Source organism: Mastigoproctus giganteus, chromosome 7 (genome assembly GCF_048544385.1).
Source record: "Mastigoproctus giganteus isolate SK-2022 chromosome 7, ASM4854438v1, whole genome shotgun sequence".
Lineage (NCBI taxonomy): Eukaryota > Metazoa > Arthropoda > Arachnida > Uropygi > Thelyphonidae > Mastigoproctus > Mastigoproctus giganteus.
The window spans coordinates 88,634,939-88,661,028 of NC_143581.1; the positions used below are offsets into that span (position 1 = coordinate 88,634,939).

General features: G+C 35.0%; 1 protein-coding gene across 1 annotated transcript in view; it reads left to right on the plus strand.

Annotated features, from left to right (window-relative positions):
- cta (Guanine nucleotide-binding protein subunit alpha cta) overlaps window positions 1-26,090 on the plus strand; it is a 75,930-nt gene that overhangs the window by 1,025 nt on the left and 48,815 nt on the right. The gene's annotated exons all lie outside the window — the stretch shown is intronic.

Consider the following 26,090-nt stretch of genomic DNA (forward strand, 5'->3'; position numbering starts at 1 on the left):
TCTAATTGAGGTGTATAAGGCCTTGAATGGGTTGAATGAGCAGTTGTTCGACGGCATTGAATTCTGATGGGATTCTTCTGCTTGCTCAGATTACGAACCTGATGGGGCATAAATTCAATTTGAGGAAAGGCAGTTGTAGAATAGATGTGCGGAAATTTTCCTTTAGCCAACATGTGGTTAATTGCTGAAACAAACTTCCATCTGTCATTGTGGAAGTTGATAGCTTAAATGAATTCAGCGAGGAACTGGACAAACTTTTAGAGGGAATGGATGTGTGAAAATTTTTTTTTTTTTTGCTGATAAGCTCATACACTTGCTTTCTTGGATCACATGCCTCCATTACTACTACTACTATCTTTACTTAAAAATGTTTCATTTTAACTGATATCATTGGAACGAAACTACCCATCCCACTATAATATATAATCCTTGTGAGGCATTTGCAAAAAGAAAATCACTAAACACATACACTTTTTTGATCTTTGGTCTTTAGCATCTAGTAATGCTACAGTGATTTACAAATTGAGCAGTTAATTCCCTGTTTGAGATGATCTGTCTGACTTGATCTGTCTTACTTGAGTAAATTTGAAAGTGACAGGTGTTGTTTGTTATGTAGTTAATGAAATTTGGTGAAATGAACATTAACAACATTTATACCACATGTTAGATGTTTCTTCAGAAGTGTTATTGAATGATTGGATCCTCTTACTAAGAGAGGCTTAAGTTCTGCAAATTGCAGTGGCTGGAGACTAGGCACCTGTGCAGTGATCTGATTGAGGTGTATAAGGATTGAATGGATTGAGCACGCTGAATTCTGATGGGATCCTTCCACTTCTTCAGATTACGAACCTAAGGGGGCATAAATTCAAATTAAGAAAAGACAGATGTAGAATAGATGTGCAGAAATTTGCCTTTAGCTAGCGGGTGGTTAATTGCTGGAACAAATTTCCATCTGTTGTTGTGGAAGTTGATAGGTTAAATAAATTTAAGGAGGAACTGGACAGGCATTTGGAGGGAATGGTGTGATTTTTTTTTTTTTTTTGGTTGATGCTGCATAAGCTCATACACTTGCTCTCTTGCATCACATAGTTTGTTTGTTTGTGTGTTATTTGGTTTTTAGGAGCATTAGCAACTAAGGCCATATTGCTCCGGGAATATGCGGTGGTCATTCCCTTGACCTCTCCGCATCCTCCGTATTTGGTGGTGACAGGCTCGAACCCTAGTCTAATCAAGAAGCGTGTGCTACGCACTGCTGCTCCTTCCCACCTGGCTACGGAGACGCCTTGCATCACATGCCACTACTACTATAGTTTGTATGGGAATGAAAATAAAAACTTTTACTTATTGTTCATTCATTCGATTTCACTCTTAAAAATTATACAGAAAGTATTTTTATGGTTTTCCAAAAAAAATTTACATAGGTCCAAAGTTACGTAACTTGGGCCGAGGTAAGTCGGGGACTAACTGTATTTGATGAAACACTGTGGCATGTTGTCCTAGGGCTCTGAGCCAAGTGGAAATCCCAAAAGGAAAAGAAAAAATGATCTTGAGAGATCAGTAAAAACAGTACTGCATCAGGGTTATATGCCTGTGATGATATACCACTGTGTCACAAAATAAAATTTACAAAATATGCAATATGCATAATATTGTATATAGTATAAAAATTATCACTTGGGCCAAGTTTTTTTTATGTTCTCTGCAAATTGGTTAATGGCAGAATTGCTGTAAACCTATTCAAATGATTCTGGTTTGTTTCAAGCAAAGTCTGATATGGAACTTTGATTTTAGTGCATTTTTGATAGCTACTTCACCGGACACTAACATGCAAATTAAAATGCATTTTTGATAGCTACTTCACGTCTATTCCAGACCTGAAGTAGCTATCAAAAATGCATTTTGATTTATATGTTAGTGTCTGGTGACGTAGGCATGCCAGTTGGTTTCCATAAAATACCACATACAAATAGGAAAGTTTGGCACAGAAATGAAAACAAAAATGCTCTCAATACAATGGAATAGATTATAGTAAGAAATACTAATCTAAGATATGAATTTAAATTTAATTGTGCACCTTTTATAATTTTTTTTTTTTTTTTTTTTTTTTTTCATTTTTAAACCCCTGGCTAAGGGTAGACTTCTGCACCTCAGACTGTCTCCTCAATAAATTCAAATTGAGGAAGAACAAACCATTCTTCCTCACTTTGAATTTATGCCGTCTCATGTACATAGTCTCAGCAAGAGGAAAAATTCCATCAGAATAGAGCTTGCTCAATCTATTAAGCCCATACTCACCAGATATTGAGCCCCTGGGGTTAAAAATAAACTTCCCATGCTGGGAATTGAACTAGGGCCTCCTGGCTGAAAGCCAGATATCCTAACCACTAGACCACATGGGAAACTTGGACAACAGCTCTACATCCTTCCTAAAGTGAAGCTTCCAGACCTGCATGCAGTACTCAAGATGTGGCCTGACCATTGCCTTATACAATGGGATAATCACCTTTTTTATCCCTCCTAGCAGAATTCCTGTATATCATTGACAGAACCCATGAGCTGTCCTGGCAGCCTGTCTGCACTCCTCAGAGAACCTCATATCAAACTGTATAATTATCCACAGTCTTTCATTTTCCACTATGCCAAATTAACATACGAAAGTTGGTATGCTAATCTGGAATTACTGCTACCCATATGCAGTATCTTGCATTTGTCACTTTTAAACTGCAGCTGCCATTTCTCATCTCACTGGCTTAATTTTTCTTGTTGCTGTGGCTTACCTTGATTATTCTCATTAACCTTTGTATTATCTGCAAACTTAGACATTAAGCGTGATACATCTTCATCAGTATCATTATTAAATATTGTAAAGAACATTGGGCCCATCACTGATTCCTGAGGTGCCTCCGTAGCCAGGTGGGAAGGAGCAGCAGTGCGTAGCACATGCTTCTTGATTAGACCAGGGTTCAAGCTTGTCACCACCAAATACGGAGAATGTGGAAAGGTCAGGGAATGACCACCGCATATCCCGGAGTAATATGGCCTTAGTTGCTAAGGCCATATTAAAAAAAAAAAAACCAAACCAAAAACCAAACTGATTCCTGGGGGATTCCACTAATAACATTAGACCATGAAGAGCAGTGTCCATTGATAATCACTCTGGCTTCTCCCACTTGGAGTAACTTGTCTTTAATGCCACGTTATTCTAGTTTGTAGAGCAGTCTTTTATGTGCAACAGTCAAAAGCCTTTCTGAATCCAATTGCATGATATCAAATTTATATTTTGCATCCAGTTCCTTGTTTGACCAATCTGATTGGTCAGACAAGACTTCCCCTTAACAAATCCATGTTGTGACTGCAGTATAATTGCATTCCTGTCTTAGATGGTCCTGCATTACTTCTATAACTAGTGACTATTATTTTTCCTGGAAACAGATGTTAAAATAACAGGTCTGTAATTACTCCTGTCATCTTTTGATTCCCATTTGTAAATTGGTGACACATTTGCAAGTCTCCAGTTCATAGGGACCTCTCCTGAATCCAAAGGTGTTCTCATAATTATGGATAAAGGTTTGCTTACCTCTCTTGTTTGCCTCCCTTAATATAATTGGATGGATCTCATTCCCCCCAGGTGCCTTTTTTATGTTAGGCTCAACCATTTCTCTTCCACTTTCCTCTCAGTTATCACAAAGTCATTTAGCTCCCCATTACTGTTTGATACACTACTGGCACTTCCTTCCCTAAAGGATTCCTCGCATATGAATGTTAGCAACCTGAGTGGGATCATCAGTGAAACCATGGACATCAAGTGGATTGATGTAGTTGACCTCCTTCCTTATGCTGTTGACATAAGCAGACTGTTGCTTTTCTTTGCTGCAGCCTTCTCATAATCTGCTTCAGATTGCTTAACCTAATTTTGACATGCCTTGCAAATTGGACCCATGATTGGAAGTTTACATAACCGCACTTTCCTAAGAAGGGTACAGTTATGCGAAAATTATTGATAGGTGCAAGTCGAAAAATTTTAGCCTATTGAAATTTGGTATCTATAAGGTTTGAACGGCAAAGGAAAATTCTGCGAAGCTGCTGCAAGTGGGTGGAAAACACCGAAGAAACTGCAGCCTGCTCCAAGTCTAATGAGGGAGGCAGTACGAAAAGTGCAGTCACTTGTTGTCGGTGAAAATCCAAAAACTCAAAGAGCTATAGCATCACATGTGGGAACCTCCCAGTCAACCATTTGTAACTGGTTGACTGCGAAAATTTGCAACTGGAGAAGCACAAGGCCTGTGTACACCACCTAGGATCAAGACACATTGCAGAGTGGTGGGTCAATGTTTCAAAACTCTATGAAAAATACCTGGCAGCTGAAAGGTGGAAATTTGGAACAACATTGGATGAAGCATGGATATACATACCTCTCCAATTGCAACAAAATTTGAGCAATTTATTACCATCCACAGGTAGCTGGTTTTTGTTATATAGGAAAGTTTGAGTTGCATAGAGTTGTTAAAAATGTGTAAGTCAATTCAGTGTATTACCAGACTGAAGTTCTACAGCCGTTGTTTGAACATGAAATACCCACATTGTACAGTTCTGATGCTGAAAAGGTCTGGGTGCACCAGGATAAGGCATCCAGCCACATGTCATGTTCCACCCATGCTTTTTTTGTGGACAATGGAAGCGGTGACAGGTATTTGTTCAATCTCGTTTGAAGATATACCTGTTAAATCACCTGGATTTTTGCGCATTCGAACTTGTGAAAAGAGCTCTCGGAAAAACCGCCTCCCCAGAACTGTTGAAGGTTTGTGGAAAGTCTGCCAGCAGGAATTGGACAAGATTGACTTGGCAGTTTTGCAGCGCACTTTACTTCAATGGAAATTGCGATGACGTGCGATAGTCCACGAGCAGGGAAAATAAACAGAACACAACCAGTAATGCCAGCACGGAATTTTGTAGTTTTAAAGGACTGTCAAAATCGTTATCAAAAGGCTGAATCAACCCTCTGTATATGCATCCCATGCATTTTCCTTCTCTGTCACAAATCGAATAAATTCATTTGACATCAATTTAGGTATAAGCCTTGAAAAACCTAGTATCTTCTGTTATTATCTCCCCGAATACTTCCCATAGAATTTGCTCTTGGTCCCGCTGCATAGAATTTAAAAGTTTGCTTTTGTAAGGGTTACTACAGTAACCCTTATGAAAGCAAAAGCCCTTCCCTTTACCCTTGGCAGTAGTTACGTCTTTAAGTAAACCCTACATCAGTACACTGTGATTACTGTCATTTAGTGGGTGTTTTTGAATTGCTACTGATAATCAGATTGAGTACTACTTCCTGTTGTCTCTCTAACATTCTGCAGTGGAAAACAGTCATCTCAGCCATTAAATCCATATAAGTCTTTCTACTGTGTGGGTGACCAACCCACAAATTCCACTCAACATATGGAAAGTTAAAATCCCCCATTATAAGACATTCTGATTTACTGGCCCACTATCTTTGTCTGGACACAGACAAAGAGAGTGTTAAGTTGGCACTAAACTGACTCAATACTACAGTGGCCACCCATGTCATCTGGACAAGAGCATTAATACTCTAACCCCACCCCTTGTCTTGTCTGTCCTTCCTGTATACGTTGTACTCACCATATTCAAATTCTGATTGCTTATGTCTGGGCAGTACCATGTTTCTGATATGTTTATTTTTTTAATTTATTGACATAACCAGTAATACTCGAATTAATCAGATTTGTTTACTATACTTCTGGCATTAGTGTATAAAAGCAGGTATATTGCACCTGTTTTTTTTTTTTTAGTAACCCTAACATAACCCATGTATTTACTTGTCGTATGATGACCTTCAGTAAGCTTTTTAGTCTCTTTCAACTTGCATTTCAGGTGTTGCTGTATGTCCCAGTGAAAGCAGTGTAAGAATCACTTTCACCGCTGTTTGTGGCTGCTGTAAAACTATTAGTTTGTGCATCCCCCCCCCCACCAAGCTAACAGTTTTCCAACCCATGTAACACTGCGCTTGTAGAATCAGTAAATATTCTTTCACACCCTTCTATTTAAGAATATCCCGTCCCTGTAATAACAGTCACTTTCTTCTGTTAACAAGCATAGACAATTTTGAGAAAAATTCTACCTTGTGAGCCTTGCATCTCTCCCGACTGCAAGGTTCATGGAGTATTGTCAATCAAGCTTGAATTGATTGATAAGGCTATCATCATACACTATTGTGTATGGCTCAGCCTTAAATTTATTTAGGCTATCAACTTCGACAACAAAGGAGGGAAGTCTGTTCCACCAACCAACTACCCGCTGGCTAGCGGCAAAATGGAGTACTGTCAATGTACTCCATTTTACCATACTGACAATGATATTAAGAATATGTGAACTCCTCAGATCACATATTCTTAATATCATTGGTACTAACATGTAATCTTTTGTGCTCTTATAAGATGAAAGCTTCTCTATGATGTCATCAACTTTAGCTCCTAGCAGACATTCTGCTCTTAATCCACATATCCATTTTACACTGTATATTTCCCATTTTCCTGACAGTATATTATTTACACAGTATATTTCTTATTTTCATCAGATAGAGTTGCTGATGATTGCTACCCCCCCCCCCCCGTGGGACCAGACATCTCTGCCATTGATTTACTCCTAAGAAATTAATCTCCTCATGCTGTTTACAGTGAACACACACACACACACACACACACACACACACACACACACACACACACACACACACACACACACACACACACAAAGGCATCCTGTTTGGCTGTATCGTTTTTGGCTATAGGTAATTTTGCGAAGAGACAAGCAGAATATGTTACAAAACCCTGATTCATAATAGAACGGTTGTCTGCCATTCTTTCCCACAAATCATTTCCACTGATTTGAGCATTTTGTGTCATTGCCCTAATAATTCTTCATGTTTTTAATCTAAACTTATGAATACTGTACGAAAGTAAGTGATACATTGTAATATAACATGAGCATAGTATAAACTATAACTGTATTGTTCAGCAGCAATACTTCCTATGCTATTTTAAATTACATACTATGTGATACAGTTACATTATGAGATTGTGTTTATATTTCTATACATTTATAGTTTATGGACTTAATTTTTATTAAGTCCATGAACTATGTAAGTCCACTTATAAAATAACTGTACTCTTAAGATTACTACTAAATCATGTTCATATTGGTCTATAACAATACTATAATTGATACATTTATATCATTCTTACATCAGTTCTATAACAATGGTGTCTATCATATATACCAGGAGTGGCCAACTTAATTTGTGATGCAATCCACTTTTACCCTTCAAAATGTGCCGCGATCTTCCCTCTCAAAAATTTCATTGCACAAGGTGCACAAATCGAGGGGTGACTGTATATTTAAAATTCGTTGTGATCGACCGAAATGAAATCCACGATCGACTCGTTGGCCACCCCTGATATATACCAAGGGTGGCCAACCAGTCTATTGCGATCTACCAATTGATCGCGGCTTTAATTTCATTCGATCACAAAGAATTTTAAATATATATATATATATATATATATATATAAAATAGATTATTATTATGTTAGGATTCCCCGTAATTGATTACATAAACCCATATTTGTGTCTGTAAATTGAGAGTGTTCTCTGGTCGATTTGCCTGTTTTGATGGATGAAAAAACCCCAGTTGGGGACCTTGATATCTACGCCTGAGACAGATTAACTCAGCCACGGAATGAAAAAAGCCCATTAAAGTTCCTCGCGTCATCGATGGGATTTGAACCCAGGCCTTTTCCACCCGGTGTGGGGAGGACAGTGACGATACCACTGTGCTACCCATGCAGACATATATAAAATAGATTAGTCTAAATGTTGTTATTATTATGCGCCCCACTGCATAGGCTTATTAAAATCTGTTGAACCACGTGCCTGCTCTTGTCACCGCGCAGCTGGTAGGCTTGTCTAGTAAAAATTCACGCAGTTACATTGTTTGGAGCATAATGTATGTGTTGAATTCTTATTTAGCTTACTTAATATTAATAACTGGACAGTACTTATACGTCAATTTAATACTCTTTGATTTAAAATGAATACTACGAAAAAGAGTAAAATGTATCGTTTTCATCAAGAGTGGAAACTAGAATACTTTTTTTGTAATGATAAAAGAAAAATGTTGTTTGATTTGCAGGGCTTCCGTGGCTCTACCCCAAAAAAAAGAAATTTAGAAAAGCACTTCATGGTAAATACCAATCGGATTTTCCGCCTAATAGTGACCTTAGAAAAAATAAATTAGCATTAGCATTAGTAGAGGCATATGATGCAAGAAAGCAAGCTTATGCAGCATCAGCCAGAAAAAAAAAAAAAAAAAAAAACTTCCACTTCACCCCTCCGTTCGTTCGAAATACCTGTCCAGCTGAGCCTTAAATTTATTTAGGCTATCAACTTCCACAACAAGGGGATGGAAGTCTGTTCCACCAACCAACTACCGCTGGCTAAAGGCAAATTTCCGGACATCTATCCTACATCTGTCTTTCCTCAATTTGAATTTATGCCTTCTCAGGTGATTATTCTGAGCAAGAGGCAGAATCCCATCAGCATTGAGAATGCTCAAACCATTCAAGTCTTTATACACCTCTATCAGATCACCTCGCCGGTGTCTAGTCTCCAGACACTATAATTTGCAAAACTTAAACCTTTCTTCGTAAGAGCAACCCTTTGTTCCATTCACTAACCTCGTTGCCCTTCTCTGTACTCGTTCCAGCAGCTCTACATCCTTCTTGAAATAAGGCCTCCAGACCTGTATACAGTACTCAAGGTGTGGCCTGACCATTGCCTTATACAAGAGAATAATCATCTCCTTATCCCTGCTAGAAAAATTCCTGTATATCATTGATAAGACACCATGAGCTACTCTTGCAGCCTGTCTGCACTGCTCAGAAAACTTCATATTTGCCTGCACAATTACCCCCACGTCCTTTTCATTCTCTACCACTGTCAGTGTTGTACCACAGAGTTGATATGTTGCTCTGGGGTTGCTGTTTCCCATATGTAGTACTTTACATTTGTCAATGTTAAACTTTATTTGCCACCTCTCAGCCCATCTGCTCAACCTTTCCAGATCCTGTTGCAGCAGCAGCATAGCGTCAGTAGTGTCCTTAACAACCCTGCCAACTTTTGTATCGTCTGCAGATTTGGACATTAAGCTTGATATACCATCATCAATATTATTTATAAATACAGAAAACAATAATGGACCCAACACTGAACCCTGAGGGACTCCACTGATAACATTAGTCCATGATGAGCAGTGTCCATTGATTACCACTCTCTGTCTTCTCCCCCTAAACTACCCTTTATCCATAGCAGCAATTTGCCTCCAATGCCACATTGCTCCAATTTGTGCAGCAGTCTTCCATGTGCAACAGTATCAAAAGCTTTTCTAAGATCCAAGTATATAATATCAAAGTTATTCCCTGCATCCAGTTCTTTTGTGATTGCATCATAGTATCCAATCAAATTGGTCAGACAAGACTTTCCCTTAACAAAACTGTGCTGTGTCCAAGCTATAACTGAAGTCTTGTCTAGGTGATCCTGCAGTGTTTCTTTAACCAGTGCCTCCATTAATTTTCCTGGAACAGAAGTTAAACTCACAGGTCTATAATTACTCGTGTCAGCCTTTGATCCTCCTTTGTGAATTGGGGTCACATTTGAACATCTCCAGTCTATGGGTACCTCCCCTGAGTCCAAGGAAGCTCTCGTAATTATGGCTAAGGGTTTGCTTACTTACTTTGCTGCCTCCTTTAATATAATTGGATAGATCCCATCCACCCCAGGTGCCTTTCTTGTGTTTATCTTCAACAATTTCTCCTCCACTTTACTCTCAGTTATTACAAGATTATCTAGCTTACTTAAATCCAAATTATTCGCACAACAAAATTTCTTCATGACATTCCTAATATACAATCTAAAGCAGTAACTGTAGAATCATATAAAGTGAGTGATCTTCTGGACAGTACTTATACGTCAATTTAATACCTTAATAACTGGACAGTACTTATACGTCAATTTAATACACTTTGATTTAAAATGAATACTACGAAAATAATACTACGAAAAAGAGTAAAATGTATCATTTTCATCAAGAGTGGGAACTAGAATACATTTTTGTAATGATAAAAGAAAAATGTTGTTTGATTTGCAATGCTTCCGTGGCTCTACCCAAAAAAAAGAAATTTAGAAAAGCACTTCAGTGCACTCCATGGTAAATACCAATTGGATTTTCCGCCTAATAATGACCTTAGAAAAAATAAATTAAAAGAACTTAAATCCAGATTATTCGCACAACAAAATTTCTTCATGACATTCCTAATATACAATCTAAAGCAGTAACTGTAGGATCACATAAAGTGAGTGATCTTCTTGCAAAAAAATGCAAACCATTTTCTGATGGTCAATTCAACAAAGATGCATTTTTAGAAATAACAGATTCTCTTTTAGAAAATTAATAACAAAAATGAAATTAAGTGCTCTTAAAGATCTGCAATTATCTCAAAATACTGTGATGTGATGCATCAAAAAAAATGAGTAAAAATGTGAGCGAACAATTGCGTGCTCATATTGCTAATTGTGTTCTTTTCTTTATAACTGGATGAATCTACAGACATCAGTGATACGCTCAATTGCTCGTTTTTTTGTATGATTATCGATGATTCTGCCACCACAGAAGAACTGCTGGGTATGGTTTCATTGAAAGAAAGAACTAGAGGTCTTGATATATTTAACGCATTCAAAAATTTTATTAAAAAAATTAAATTACCACTATTTAGGCTTGTATCAATAACAACAGATGGAGCTAAAGCAATAATGGGCCATCTTAATGGATTCATCGCATTGTGCCAAAAGGATGATGAATTCCCAGATTTTTTAAATATGAGTTACCACTGTATCATCTACCAACAAGTGTTAGCCAGCAAAATATTAAATACTGAAAGTGCTATAGACATACACATGTGTAGCTTTCAAAATCGTGAATTCCTCAGAGGACAATCTCTCCAAAGGAGACGTTTAAAAATGTAATTTGATGAAAATGAACCAGATCTGATATTACACATAGATGTGAGGTGACTGAGTCGGAGTAAGTTTCTACAAAGATTTTGAAATTTGTTGATCAAAGGGAAGTTGATTTATCAGTATCTACAAGATATGGATTGGTTGTGTGAGCTGGCTTTTTTGGTAGATTTTACCAGTAAATTAAGTGATCTGAATTTGGAATTACAAGGAAAAAATAAAAATGTTGGTGACATGTTCATAGTATTTTTGCATATAAATATCAATTTTTGGCAATGGCTAAAGATCTCAAAGAAAAAAAAATTACCATTTTGCAAATAGCAAGATCATTTGCAAAAATATCCTGTTTTTGAATTTAATAGTGACAAATATGTTTCTGAAATTGAGAAAGTTGTGGATGATTTTGAAACCAGATTCAGTGATTTTAAAACAATTAAAGACATTGTTCAATATATTTCTTATCTATTTAATGTCCACTTGGATACTAAACAAATTGCAGAAAAAATTGTTGAGATTTTTTCTGCAATTTGTTTTCACGTGGTGAAAATATTACTTGAAAATGAAATTATTACATTTCAAAATGATATTTTCCTAAAAGCCAGATCATCAGAAACAGACTTTTGGAAATATGTTTTCCGAGAAAAGTACCCAAATGTAAAAAAATGCAGTGAACTTTTAAATTCCTGTTTTAGTTCGCCACATCTATGGCCTTTTCGTATTTGAAATAAACAAAGATGAAACTCTCTACTCTACAAAGATAATCTCTCTACTCTTATGGACTTGCATACAGAAGATACTTTGTGGTTGGCCCTATCAAATATATCCCCGATTTTGAAAGCTTGGCAGATGACATGAACACACAAACTTCACATAAATTAAAAATTTAAATACATATTAATTCAAAATAAATTTTAAAATTTATAAACAGCATTTTTCAATGTGTTGATTAACTTTTTTAAGCATGTACAATGAAATTCTTGAGATGGTAGATCACGGTACATTTTTAAGAAAAAAAGTAGATTGCATCACAAATTAAGTTGGTCACCCCTGATATATACAGTATGCTGATAGCAGACTGTTTGCCCTTACTCAGGAAACATAGATAAGGGAACATAAATTTAAAAAAGATGGTTGGAGGATAGATATGCTTCTAGCCAGAGAACGATACTTGGGATAAATTTTCCTCAGGTGTTGTGAAAGTGACTAGTTTGAATAAATAAATTTAAGAATTAGAAAAGTTAATACAGGGGATAGACATGTGGGCATTTCCCCCCCCCCCACTGATGCTAGTAAGCTTGCTTACTTGCATCATTTGCTACTACTAATTTAAACTAGAAATGGAGACTGTAGGATAGATCTCTTGCTTTCAGCCAGACAGTAATCAGTTGTTGGAACAAATTTCCCTCTTGTGTTGTGGAGTGGGTAGTTTGAATAAATTTCAGGAAGAATTAGACAAATTTTTAGAAGGGATGTACAGCTGAGTGAGGTAATTTATTTATTTTTTTTTTGTGACTGATGCTATATTAGTTCACTTCCTTGGATCACTTGCCACTACTAATAATACTAATTGACCATCTGCACCATAATGTTGTTACAGAAAATCAAAATATTTCCTCTTGAAATTCATGATCAATTTGTAGCATTTGCAGTTTGTGTAGTTTAGCCTCAGTGGTTTTCATGAGAATTTTTCTCATGGTACATTGTTTTTGATGAACAAGAACTGCCTTTTATCTTCTGTAGTTTGTACACTTAATGTTATTATCTTCCAGTTTCTTTTGGCATGTAGTGAAGAACAACCTGAACAAAATTCACGTGCCTTTCATAAATGGAATATCTACCAGCATATCTTCCATGTGCAAGAATTTTGTTGAATTTGTTTTGTGGACTTTGATTGCTCAAACAAAAAATTGCACTATGCTCAGTTTTCCACAAAACAAATTTAACAACAAATTCAACTACTTTATACTAATTGCAACTTCAAGCCTATATCTTTCATTCAATGTGCATTACTAACAGTGGCATATCTGTCGATCCCGGGCGAAAGGTGGAATTCATAAAATAAAAAAAAATAAAAAAAAAAAAAGCCAAAAATTATTCAAATCATAATTATTTATTTAAACTTGAATGACAGTAAATTACTGTATTTATATAAACCTTTCACACCTTTATGATATTTACCTGATATGAATTTGTCTATAATGTCTGATGTTTTTATATCTTTTAGTACATTTTTTTCTATTGACATAATGGCCAATCCATTAATTCTTTCTTGGCCAATTATTGCTCATGAATATGTTTTAATCATTTTGACTCCTGAAAACTCCTCTCTCCAGACCCAACCGCAATTGTCAATGTTAATAATATCCAAAGAGAAACTGATGTTGAGGTTTGTTCAACTAAGTTTTTTTCTTGAATAAATGTCAATAATTCTAAGCAACCAGATTTTTTTCCTTTTAAAACATGCTACAACAATTGGATTTCTTGACGTAACTCTTTGGCATCTACGTCGCTGCTTCCATCTTTGCCAGTGAGAGTTCTTTCAAGTTGTTGACATTTCATTTCTATTGCACTTTCATATAAATTCATGAAGTGTTCTGGTTTTAGAATAAGATGAAAAGCTGAGGATATTTCATTCATCTGATCAAATCTTTCTTGTAAGCTAATAACTACATTGATCATTATATTAAAAATTTCATTTCAAATCTTTTGGTTGGATCAATAGAGGGTTCATCTGATGAAGTTTCATAGGTAAACTCGCACTTTTTTCTAGAAACTCACACTTTTGATAATACTGATGATACTCATTGGAAATATCTCAGCTCATTGAAAAACTCCCAGCTCATTTGAAACACTATTCTAATTTGATGTAAAAAAGCAAGCTTATACAGAATCAGCCAAAAAAACCCCCTTCCCATCTCACCCTTCCATTTGCTCCAAATGTTTGTCTAGTTCTGCCTTGAATTTATTTGAACTGTCAAGTTCTATGACAGATCAAAGTTTGTTCCAACAATCAACCTTTGTTGATTGCTGGAACAAACAATCTACAAAGGCTAAAGGCAAACTTCTGCATATCTATTCTACAACTGTCTTTCCTCAATTTGAATTTGTCCCCTCAGGCGATTAATCTAGGCATGAGGAAGAATCACATCAGCATTGAGCATTCTCAAACTATTCAAAGCCTTATACGCTTCAATCAGATCACCTCACAGGTGCCTAGTTTCCAGACACTTTAATTTGCAAAACTTAAGCATTTCTTTGTAAAAGTAACCCCTTTTTCCATTCACTAATCTTGTTGCTTTTCTCTGTACTCATTCCAGCAGCTCTACTTCCTTCCTAAAATTAGGCTTCCAGACCTGTATACAGTACTCATGTGTGGCCTGACCATTGCTTTATACAAGGAGATAATCACCTCCTTTTCCCTGCTAGAAAAATTCCTATATATTGACAAGACACCATGAGCAACTCTTGCAGACTGTCTGCACTGCTCAGAAAACTTCATATCTGACTGCACAATTACCCCCAGGTCCTTTTCATTCTCTACCACCCTCAGTGTAGTACCACACAGTTGATACATTACTCTGCGGTTACTGCTACCCATATGCAGAACTTTACGTTTGTCATTGTTAAACTTCAGTTGCCACCTCTCAGCCCATCTGCTCAACTTTTCTAGATCCTGTTGCAGTAGCATACTAGATCCTGTCATTAGTGTCATTAACAACCCTGCCAACCTTCATATTGTCTGCAAACATTAAGCCTGATATACCATCATAAATAAATACAGAAAACAACAATGGATGGATCCAACACTGAACCCTGGGGGACTCCACTAATAACATTTAGTTCACAAAGAGCAGCGTCCATTGATTACCACTCCGTCTTCTCCCACTCAACCATCCCTTTATCCATAGCAGCAATTTGCCTGCAGTGCCACACTACTCCAGTTGGTGCAGCAGTCTTCCATGTCCAACAGTATCAAAAACCTTCTTAAGATCCAAGCATATAATATCAAAATTATTCTTTGCATCCAGTTCCTTTGTGACCACATCGTAGTATTCAATCAGACTGGTCAGACAAGACTTCCCCTTAACAAACTCTTACTCTGCTGAACTATAATTGAATTTTTGTCTAGATAATCCTGCGGGGCTTCTTTAACCAGTGCCTCCATTACTTTCCCTGGACAGAAGTTAAACTAACAGGTTTGTAATTACTTGTCATCCTTTGATCCTCCTTTATGAATTGGGGTCATATTTGCATATCTCCAGGTCATATTTGCATATCTTCACGGGTACTTCCTACAAATCCAAGGAAGCTCTCATAATTATGGCTAAGGGTTTGCTTACTTCCTTTGCTGCCTCCTTTAATATAACTGGATAGATCCCATCCACACCAGGTGTCTTTCTTATGTTTGTCTACAACAATTTCTCATTCAATTTGCTCAGAGTTATTACAAAATCATTTAGCTCACTGCCAGAGTTCAATACACTTCTGGCATTCATAACTCCTCATGTGTAAATGGAGATGCAAATGCTCATTCAGTTTGTTAGCTACCTGAGCAGGATCATCAACAGTTGTATCATCAATATCAAGTGGACCAATCTGATTCATCTCCTTCCTTCTACAGTTTACATAAGTAAAGAACTCTTTGCCGTTTTTCTTTGCATCCTTTGTCAAACATTTCTCGTAATCTGCCTTTGCCTGCCTAACCTCCTTTGACTTGATTACAGACCAGCTTATATCTACCATAGGCTCATGTCTCATTAGTCCTTCTGACATCCAATTAAGCCTAAACCTTGAAGAAGACTTCTTAGTTGGTATGAAAAGCCTAGTAGCTTCTAAGATTAATTCTTTGAATGCTTACCATTTAGAATTTGCTGTTGGTAACATCATCAGTTGGTCCCACTGTATAGAATTTAAAAACCGTCTCAGACCACCGTAGTCACCTTTACGAATGCAAAAACCCTTACCTTTACCCCTGATGGTAGTGTTCATATCAATGTTCAGCAGATGCAGTGTTCATATCAACTTCGCTATGTCGCATGGCTTTACAACATTTCATGCCAAACAACTACACTTATAATAAATTTAAAATAAGTAATTTCTGTTAACAAACCTTGTATTTTAGACTGCTGTTTTGCGTATTTTCCTCTGACCTGTTCCTTGATTTCATTTAATGCAGTTGTAACATCTCATAACTGATATTGTTGTATTCAGAGCAAAGCAAAACAGTTTTAAATGTTTTTATTCATCGAATATGTATTATTGGTGGTTTTTGTTGCATTAAAACTAGGTTTAAATAATAAAAATAGGTAAAAATTAATTTCTTTTAATGTCTGATTATAAAATAAATAAATTTACTGCAATATTGAAATTTTTGTATAATTAAAGTATTGTATTAAGAAACAACCATTTTTTTTTTATATTTAAAAAAATTAAAATATCATTGGAAGTTGGGCCCCCTACATTCCTGGTCCCTGGGCTGCCACCTGATCCACCTATACCTAGATATGGCATTGATTACTAAGTACATGATAACAAAGTTATAGGCTGATAAAGTTACTTTGAATTATTCTGTATAAAAGATCTGGGTACCTTTGTTATGCAGTAGAACCTCATAAATTTGGCATTCTTTAATCTGGTACATACCAGATTTTTGAAAATTCTGGTTTTTTGAAGGTTATGCACATACCCTAAGTATTCAAGTGTGTTATTATATTCAATTTTATTATATCCTTATAATTACTGCAGGATGATAGTCGGTAGATTAAGCCATATGTTGACCCATACTGTTGGATTAGTCCAGTCGGTAATATACTTGCGTAAGAAATAAAGGTTGTGAATTGAATGTTCATCTGGTATGGGTTTTGCAATTGTCCAACATTTTTTAAATATGATTTTGGCAGTCGAATTGCCTCAAAAACTAAATACATATACTATACTATTAAGTATTATACTGTGAACTGGTATTGAATGTCTCACAAAATATTATATATTGCAAATACCTAGTAACAATGACATATAGTCTAGGAAATATGTAAAACAAATTATTAATGGAATATAATGCATAAATTGTGATGTTTAAGCTAGTCTATTTCTCATCTGCCCTTGTATTTTTAACTAACTTTGGAGAATTATTCAAAAAGTGCCTGATTTTTTGAAGTTCTACTATATTATGGTTCATGTAATTTGTATTATTGTAGATTAGATGTATTGGTTTCCTGCCTAGAATGTTACATAGCATAACCTGAACTTCCAGGGTTATTCAATTGAAATGCAATCCAGTTTACAATATAACAATTTCAACAAAAACATTTACAGGATTTAATTAAAACTGTTAGAGAATGTGCTAGAAGTGTTGGTTTTTTTTTTTTTTTTTTTAAATGTTTGATGCAACTCTTAAAACTGTTCTTCTTCACTGGTGTGAATGTGGTTTTCAAATGTTTTGCTTAAGTTCAGAGTATGTAGGTTGCTTGCAGAAGTATTATTATTGAATGCACCAAGCAGATGAAAATCTAGAAAAATTTTCAGAAAAAACACGTTATGTACTAGACTAATAAATGTACTACTCTCGAATGCTATTCGTGTAAAAGTGAAACTTCTTCCAAACTGTCTAAAAAAATCTATCCATGTTCTTTGTTGCAATAGGTATTTCATTATAAATTTTCTATTGGGTTGCATGATAATCAGAGTCATCTGATACTGTGCTCTTAATTGTCAATTAACACCAAAACAGCCACTTGGGGTGAGGACAGTGGTGTAACTATGCCAATACAGTCAATGTGGTGTATTGGGCCCACGACCAAAAGGGGGCTCACTGCCTCCTGTCCGAAACAGAAAAAAATTTAATTGAGTTAAAATGTAATTTTTTTTTTTTTTTTTTTTTAGTTATGTTTATGATAAAATTTACTATGTCTATGAATGATAATTTTTTTCATAGCTGCTGCTTCCAGGGCAATTTTTAACAATTTTGTTTTTAGGGATTTTTTTATTTTTACCAAAACAGATATTTTCAGGGGTCCACACTAAACTTTTCATTGGGGTCCACTTTTTCTAGTTACAACTCTGGGTGAGGACCTGACATTACTTATAAGTAACAAAGTTATTGTCCCGCTTCAGGGAAGTGTTCAGAAATTTTTATCTGATGTCTGTTTATGTTACTCTTATTGAATTTATTTGAGATCTCATTGTCTGTGCATTTGATAATGCAGTGGACGTGAGTACAATTAATTTCTTGATTTCACATGGTATACCTCTTTCAGATTGTAAGGATTTATATAGTTAAATTTTTGTTTTAACCAATGATTAACTGGTTAATTAAGTATAGCCCTGAGTAAAAAGAGAAGACCTAGGAATAGATAAAATGTTTACTCCTGCGTCTCTTCTTGAAGTATTATTTATTAGTAGTGCAACACGAAGCAACTTGTAATGGTAATCTCATGATTTGAGATCAGTGCTTTTTCATTAGACTGACTTTTTCTACCTTTTCTGTAATAAAGTATATGCAAGCTGTCTTATAAAAAACATGGTACAAGGAAGCACCTTTATACAGCATCAGCCGTAATAAAATAAATTCACCCACTTTGTTTGCTCACTCTTCTCATAATTCCTCGAATCCTTTACATTTATTCAAGATTGCCCACTTCTGTAATACCTAGGAAGTTTATTCCAACAATAAATTGTACTCTGGATGAATGCAAATTTGTGCATATCTTTTGCGCATGTGCGCGTGTGTGTTTAAGAAAGAGTAAGGATGCTATCAGCATTTGGTTTACCCAACTCATTTAAAGCCTTAGACTTTAGTCAGGTCTACTTTCAGATAATTAGTTTCCAAATGTTGCATATACGGAACTGAGTTATTTTTTGGTATGACTACAGTCTTGTGTCCCTGACTAATCTTGTTGATTTTCACTGCACCTGCTAGCAGACCTACAAAAGGATGGGTTCAGAAGAGGTGTGTAAATTGCTTTCATCTGAAGTAATTGATTTCTGAACAAACTTTCATCATGGGAGTGGGTAGTTTGAATAAATTTAATGAAGAACTTCCTAAAATAAGGCTTTCCAACTTATATGACATGTTCATGGTGCAGCTTAACTATTATCTTATACAAAAAGATAATCACCTCTGCCCGTGCTGGTAAAATTGCTGTTCACAGTGTTTCAAGGCATTGGGGTCTATGTAATGTCACTTATTTTTAAGGTAAGGCTATTTGTTGTATGTACCTTCTTTGTTATATTTGGGCCAAAGTTTTTGATGATAAAACTGGACTAAGTATTGCCATTTACATTTTATGATTTCTAAAGTAAAATTTGCTTAATCAGGTCATTTTTGTTGTCCTCAATTAGAAAGTTGTTCCTTTACCTCAGTTTAGTCTAAAAATGTATTGGTGAGCTGCTGAAAACATAAACCAATTTTTATTTGAACAAAAAAAAATACAAATGTTGTATCTTGAGGAGACATGACACAAATTGTCCTGTTTGTTTTGCTCAGCTTAAACACACGTATTGAAGAGCTAATAGCACATGCAAACAACCCCCCCCCTTCCCCCAATTTGGAAGATGTTCTGGTGAAGGTAAAGAAAGCCAACACGAGAATGACAAGAAATGTCAGGTAACTTATGCGGAAAATTAGTTTCTCAATATGGCACTCTAGTGCTGCTCGCTTGGTAAATAGATGGTAGGTGTTATCAGCCTGGAGCAAAGTTGAGAACAGTATATTGATGACAGGTAGGCATGGCAAACGATGGGCTGATTGGTGTGCAAACACAACACATGATAACATCGGGTTAGTATCATCATTTTAGTAGCACTAATGGTAGCTTGCCCTAATGAACGCTTTCCATAATGGTGAGAAAAAAAAAGGTCAGGTTACCTCCACTTGAATCCCATGGGAGCTTGAAACCCTTCATAAATGGAGGGGGTAACCTAACCTTTCTTGTTTAGAATCATGTGGACTAGTGCATAAATTGTTTATTAACAAAATATTATTTTTTTATTACTATACTTTTATTTTTAAAGACACTTGTGCGGATACACACATATCATAACGTCAATCAACACCTCAACAGCTATTCACTATATATATATATATATATATATATATAACTTTTCTTTCTTTTCTTATATTATTTTCTAACCTAACGTTTATGGTTGGTCACTAAATATAAGGAAACTGTTTATATTATTTCCTAACCTACCACTTAAGGTCAGGTTATGAAATATAATGAAAAAAAAGAAACCTTTTCCTTTTTTCTTAACCAAACCTAAATCAACAATATAGTAAAAACACTCATGAACTCCAAAAATCTGCTTTTAATAATGAGAAAAAAACATAATGAAGAACATAAAAATGAACAGAACGAAACTTTTATTAATTTAGTTTTCATCAAAAAATCAACCCTTTTATTTTTCTTACTAATTTCTTCCATCTTTAAAAGGTTCATCGCTACTATTATTGTTTACTGTTCATTACAAAACTATTATGCACCATTCTTTGCTCATAAATACACGTTACAATGCCAACCAATGACTACACAGTAGCTTGTCCTCTGTCGCGCCCACCACCAATCATTTCATCGTTTGCCACGCCTACCTGTCGATCAATATATCCTTCTCGATTTTGGCTCCAGACTGATAACACCTACCATATGTTTAATGAGTGAGTGGCGCTAGAGTCCAGTGTCGGGAAGCTAATTTTCCACGAAAGTTATCCGACGTTTTTCGTCGTTCTCGTGTTGGCTTTCTTTACCTTAGCCGATGTTCCAAATCCAAGGATCCTCTCATAATTATGGCTGAGCATTTGCTGATCCTCTCATAATTTGCTGCTAGTTTTAGTATAATTGGATAGATTCCATCAGCCCCAGAAGCCTTATTTACTTTCAGCTTCAAAAGTTTGTTCCAGCTTTAGTTGTCATGAAATGATTTAACTCCTAGTTAGAATTAGGTATAGTACTGGTATTCTGAATCCCTAAATACTTTTTCATGAGTAGTTGCAGATGCAGAATATTTATTAAATTTGTCAGCAATCTGTATTGATCTTCAGTCAGTATAAATTGTATTTCATACTTCAATATTTATGCCATTCATATTTAGTGGACCGATATGCTTCTGCTCTTTCCTTCTGGTGTTGATATAATCAAAGGATTCTTTGCTTTTTTTCAGTCAGAGACTTCTCATAATCTACTTTGTCATGTCACTTGAATACAGGCTAAATTGTACTTAATGAAGTCTTATGTCCCTGATAATTTATAATCCTGTACTTTTTTTCTTCTCAGCCACCAGTCTTATCAGTTCAGCCATTTAAGTCTAAACCTTGAACAGCATATTGCATTTGGTATTAGTTTGGTATTAGTAGCTTATATGATTACTTCCCTTTGCATCTGTTAACAATATCAGTTCATTCCACTGAAAAGAATTTTACTCTGCATTGGATTGTGTGAAAATTTGAAATTCCTCTGTGTGCACGAAAGATAGAAAAATCAGCAAAAAAAATTCAAAATTGTTCATTTTTTTAAATGTATTACTAACATACATTTTTGATTAATTTTCAAAATTAATGGCAGTTCCCTTTTAGGCTTTCAGGCCGAGCAAATTCAAATTTAAAGCCATGCACTTTGATGAATGCTGCAATTGGATGCCATGCTAGTTGGAAAGAAATTGAAGTGCATGCATCAACAGTTTGATTCCAGATATTGCATCAGTGTCATGAAGCCAGAGAGCACTGATGGGAGGAAAGTGCATGGTAATAAAGTAAGGTTGCTGTCAGTAACTGTACATGATGGATGCCAATCAGCTTGTGCATATAATTAGGCTTAACTTAATGAATTTTTCCTAATTGTGCTATAATTAATAGACATTTCTTCAATTTTCAGTGGAAAATTCAAAGAAAATATTTTCAAACACAACTATTAGGAATTTCAGCATTGTAGATGGAGTTGATGAAGCCCGAATTGCTGAAATATTGTCAGGGTTGAATTGACCCCCATGCACGTAATCCAGTGTTCAAAACTGTCTAAGACCATCATAATCACTCTTGTGAAAGCAAAATCACTTCTCTTCACCAGAGATAGTAATTATCAGGATTGGACTTAGACTTGTCCAATAGCCTCTGTTCCTGTGGGCCACATAAATGATTAATTTAAACTTTGAACAGCTGGTTTGGTCATAATTCATGTGTTTTTTTTTTTTTTGTATTATGTCCATACAAGTGTGTGTTTAGAAGACAGTTTGCACGTGGAGGATTGAAAAATGAAATTGCTGATGAAATGAAAATCCTTGAAGTCAATTTTTATCTACATTGTGCTTCTTCAAGCTCCATTGCAGTTACATTCCATCCCAAAAAATTAGAATAATTCATGATTTAACAGTCTCTTTCTGCATAAAATATTGGTTAAAATTTAAGATTTAAACATTATGCATATATTTTTAATATGAATTCTGCAAACAATATAAAGTTGTTAATTTTAATTGATATTTAAGAAAATAGATGAACAAAATGTCATAAATTTAGAGTATTTAAAAAAAAAATCAATCCTAAAAACATGTTTCAGAAATTTATAATGTGAAATAAATTTTATTTATCATTGAACAAATTCACATTTATCAATACTTTGTAGAGTATCCATATTTCCTAATAACCTTATTTCACCTTCTTTTCATTGAATGAATCATATTTTCACACTTGTGTTTAAATAAACTTTCCATAAAATCTTCACAACTTTACTTAGGTCTTTCTTTGTGGTTAAATATGGTTTTTTTTTTTAAGTGTGACACTTGGAAATTATAAGTTTTTTTTTTTTTTTAATCTATAATCAGGTGCAAAATAATATTGAAAAATGAAAGGCATGTATAAAAAATATTCTGACAGAACAAAAACAGTTTTTACTACTTGCTCAAAATACAACTCCATTGAGATTGAAAGAAATGATTTTTGGAATCACTACAAAAGTACATTGCTACTGTGAGACAGCTTGGTTCCCTTTAGGCAAGTTTAGAGGTTACTGAAATACTCCATCCCTTTGTTTTTTTTTTGGAAAGGTGTTGTGGTTTCTGAAGGATTTGAGCCCAGCAGATGAAATCCTCCTTTATTATGTCATATTGTATCTATTACACTTCACAAAGCACATACATAAAGAGAGACAAGATCATCTCAGTAGCACTCTGTACTCTTGTAGTGATTCAAAAAATCGTTTTTCTATTTGCAGTTTTTAGTAAGTAGTTTATAATTCCTGCTTATTTGTTCTCTTTATTTATTTATTTTTTTTTAACTCATTCCACACTTTTTTTTTTTTGTCCATTTTGAGACTGTTTTACTGGTCCTTTATATATTAATAGATTATATAGTAGTTGCTTCTCTGATTTGCATGTTGAGGTAATTCTAGAGCTTAAAACCAAACTGAACAAATATCCTAAATTTATTAAACAGTTTTTTTTTTTAATATTCGAAATTTATGACAAGTTTGTTCATTGTTTTCTTTAAAATTAATTAAAATTCACAACTTTATTTTGTATATTGTTCACAACAGTCATATGAAGGATAATTGCATAATAATAACCTTTCCAGCCTTTGTGCAAAAATACTCTGTTAAACCATGAACTTCAAACTTTTTCTGGAATGTTCTTACTTTTCTATTCTGAGTATGCTGTATAACGAGCATGTCAAGCTGTGCATATGGCATTTTTTTTGGATTACTGGTAAGTTAAACATATATTTTTATAAGTGTAATTTACATTACTAGCGTTTCATATTTCTGTTTCTTAAAAATTGTGTTTCTGTATTTTCTAGCTTTCCTGGAACGTAACCCCCCATTACTTTAAGGTATTTGCCATTCATGGTTTTGCTGATCACGAGGGTTTGCTAATCTCTGACCTCTGCACTTGGTGAGGGATTCCTATAATTAAAAAGAAGTAGAGAGCCCCTCAAAATATTTCCCAGCCCTCCTTGTAACTACCATTCTGCCCCTACTAGTTCAGGAAACCTCATCAATACAAACCTCAAGGGAACCTAAGTTCTCTCACTTTGTAATAACAAGGTTTGTGAAATGAACTTGTCAAAATCAGCTTTCTAATTTTGTTTCATAATTTACTTTAATTAAACTTAAATTTTCCATTTTACACACAATTTTTATATAAAATTGATATATTCATGAATATAAAAAAAAGGAAAACAACTTATTTCTGAAAGAATGAAAATCAGTTTGAATTAACAAGACGTATCAAAGAAAATTTTAGAGGTAAATACTGATTAAAAAGTCCAGTTTTTTTTTTTTTTTTTTTTTTTAGTAAGCATTAAGGATTCATAAGGAATGCAGGATTTAATGAAGGGTTGAACAAGTAGGTGTAAGGGCTTCTTATTCTTATAATTCTGAATTTTAAACAATAAAGATAATTTAGAAAGAAAGAAAAAAAAATCATATCAGTGCTTATTCATTGGTTAATACAGTGGTTAACTTACGTGTTTCAACATTAACTTAACTAAAGAGATTTACACTTTCTTAAAAACAATCGAACTTCTTCTGAACACTTTATAATTGTTCTTAACAACAAAACAAATCTGATCAAAGACTTCTAGTACCTCATTGTTAACATCACTGCAAGCCAGTATATTTTTAATCACATTTAGTGCATCAAATTTGTTAAGTAATGTGTGCACAGGTTCTTCTTTATCTTCTTTAGTACCCACTGTCAGTGTACTGAATGTATATTAGAAGATATTCTGATGGTGTAGTGATGGCAACTGTCATCCACGTGAACAGTCTTGAAATTCCTCCTTAAGGTTCATTTGTCCCCCTCAATTCCTCCCATTCATTCATTCATTTGATGGTCAGGTTCACCTTCTGTAAGAGGATCTACACCTTTCTCAATGAAGCCATTTTTGGAAAAGCAATTTATTATGGCATTAGGAGAAATGCCATCCCAAGCAATCATCTCAAGTGTTTTGAAGGGTATCTTAATATATTCCATACTGCATGAAGGTGGGATTATTCAAGTTATGAATGATTTAGTGGATGCACAAAACTTGGTGTTTGCAGAAAGAACAGTCTAACATTTGCAAACATTTTTCAGGATCATCAGAATTTCTTTTCTCCATAAACATTCTATCCAATTTTAGGATCTGTGATTGAAAAATTTTAGTGGTAAGCCAAGCTGTTTTCTTTGAATCATAAGAGAGAGTTCAGAGAGTTGTCACTCCTTAAACATCTTGGCCAAGAAGACTTGCTGATGAATAGGGGTGAAGCTTTGTAAGGCCACCTGCATTATTACATAATAGCACAGTCACCCTGTGTGCTCAGTTTTCCCCCAATGGCAGATTTCACCATGAACAGCGACAGTTTCTTTTGTAAGCAAGTTGCAAGTTCACTCTTCCTGTCTCTTTCATGTTGAAAATGTATTTGCATAGAATTGTTTGCACAGACTCCAATCAATTAGGGTTTCTCCTTTATCAACTCTTCCAGATTCAATGCAGATATCAATTGAGACTAAATTGTTTTGCTCTTTAAAGTGCTGAACCCAACCATTGCTACACTTAAAATCAATGATACCAAGGCTCTGTTCACAACAGTTTTTTTTTTTTTTTTTGCAGCAGACCCAGTATTGGTAAACTTGATCCCCACATCTGGCGAAACCATCCAATAGCCTTTCCTCAAGATCTTTATGCTTTGCACCATGTACATGTTATTCTTTTTAGTGCTATTCCAGTTTCAGAAGAGTCTTCTGTTTTCTTTTGGTTTTTTTAACACCATTGATCACATTGGTAGAGCTGACTAAAACAGATATTGCAAAGCAATTTCTCTTTTGGTAGAGCTCATCAAAACAGATATTGCAAAGCGATCACTGTTTTGCCAAGATCTCTTATCAAGTTATTTAATGATTTTTATTTTAGTAGACAAGTATAACTCTTTTCATTTGCACCCATGTTGAACAATAGTTATTTTCACTTTTGTTACAAACTGAGTGTTTACTTCACTGGTAAATAAAAGTGGCTCAAAATGTGAAAAGAAAAAAAAAAC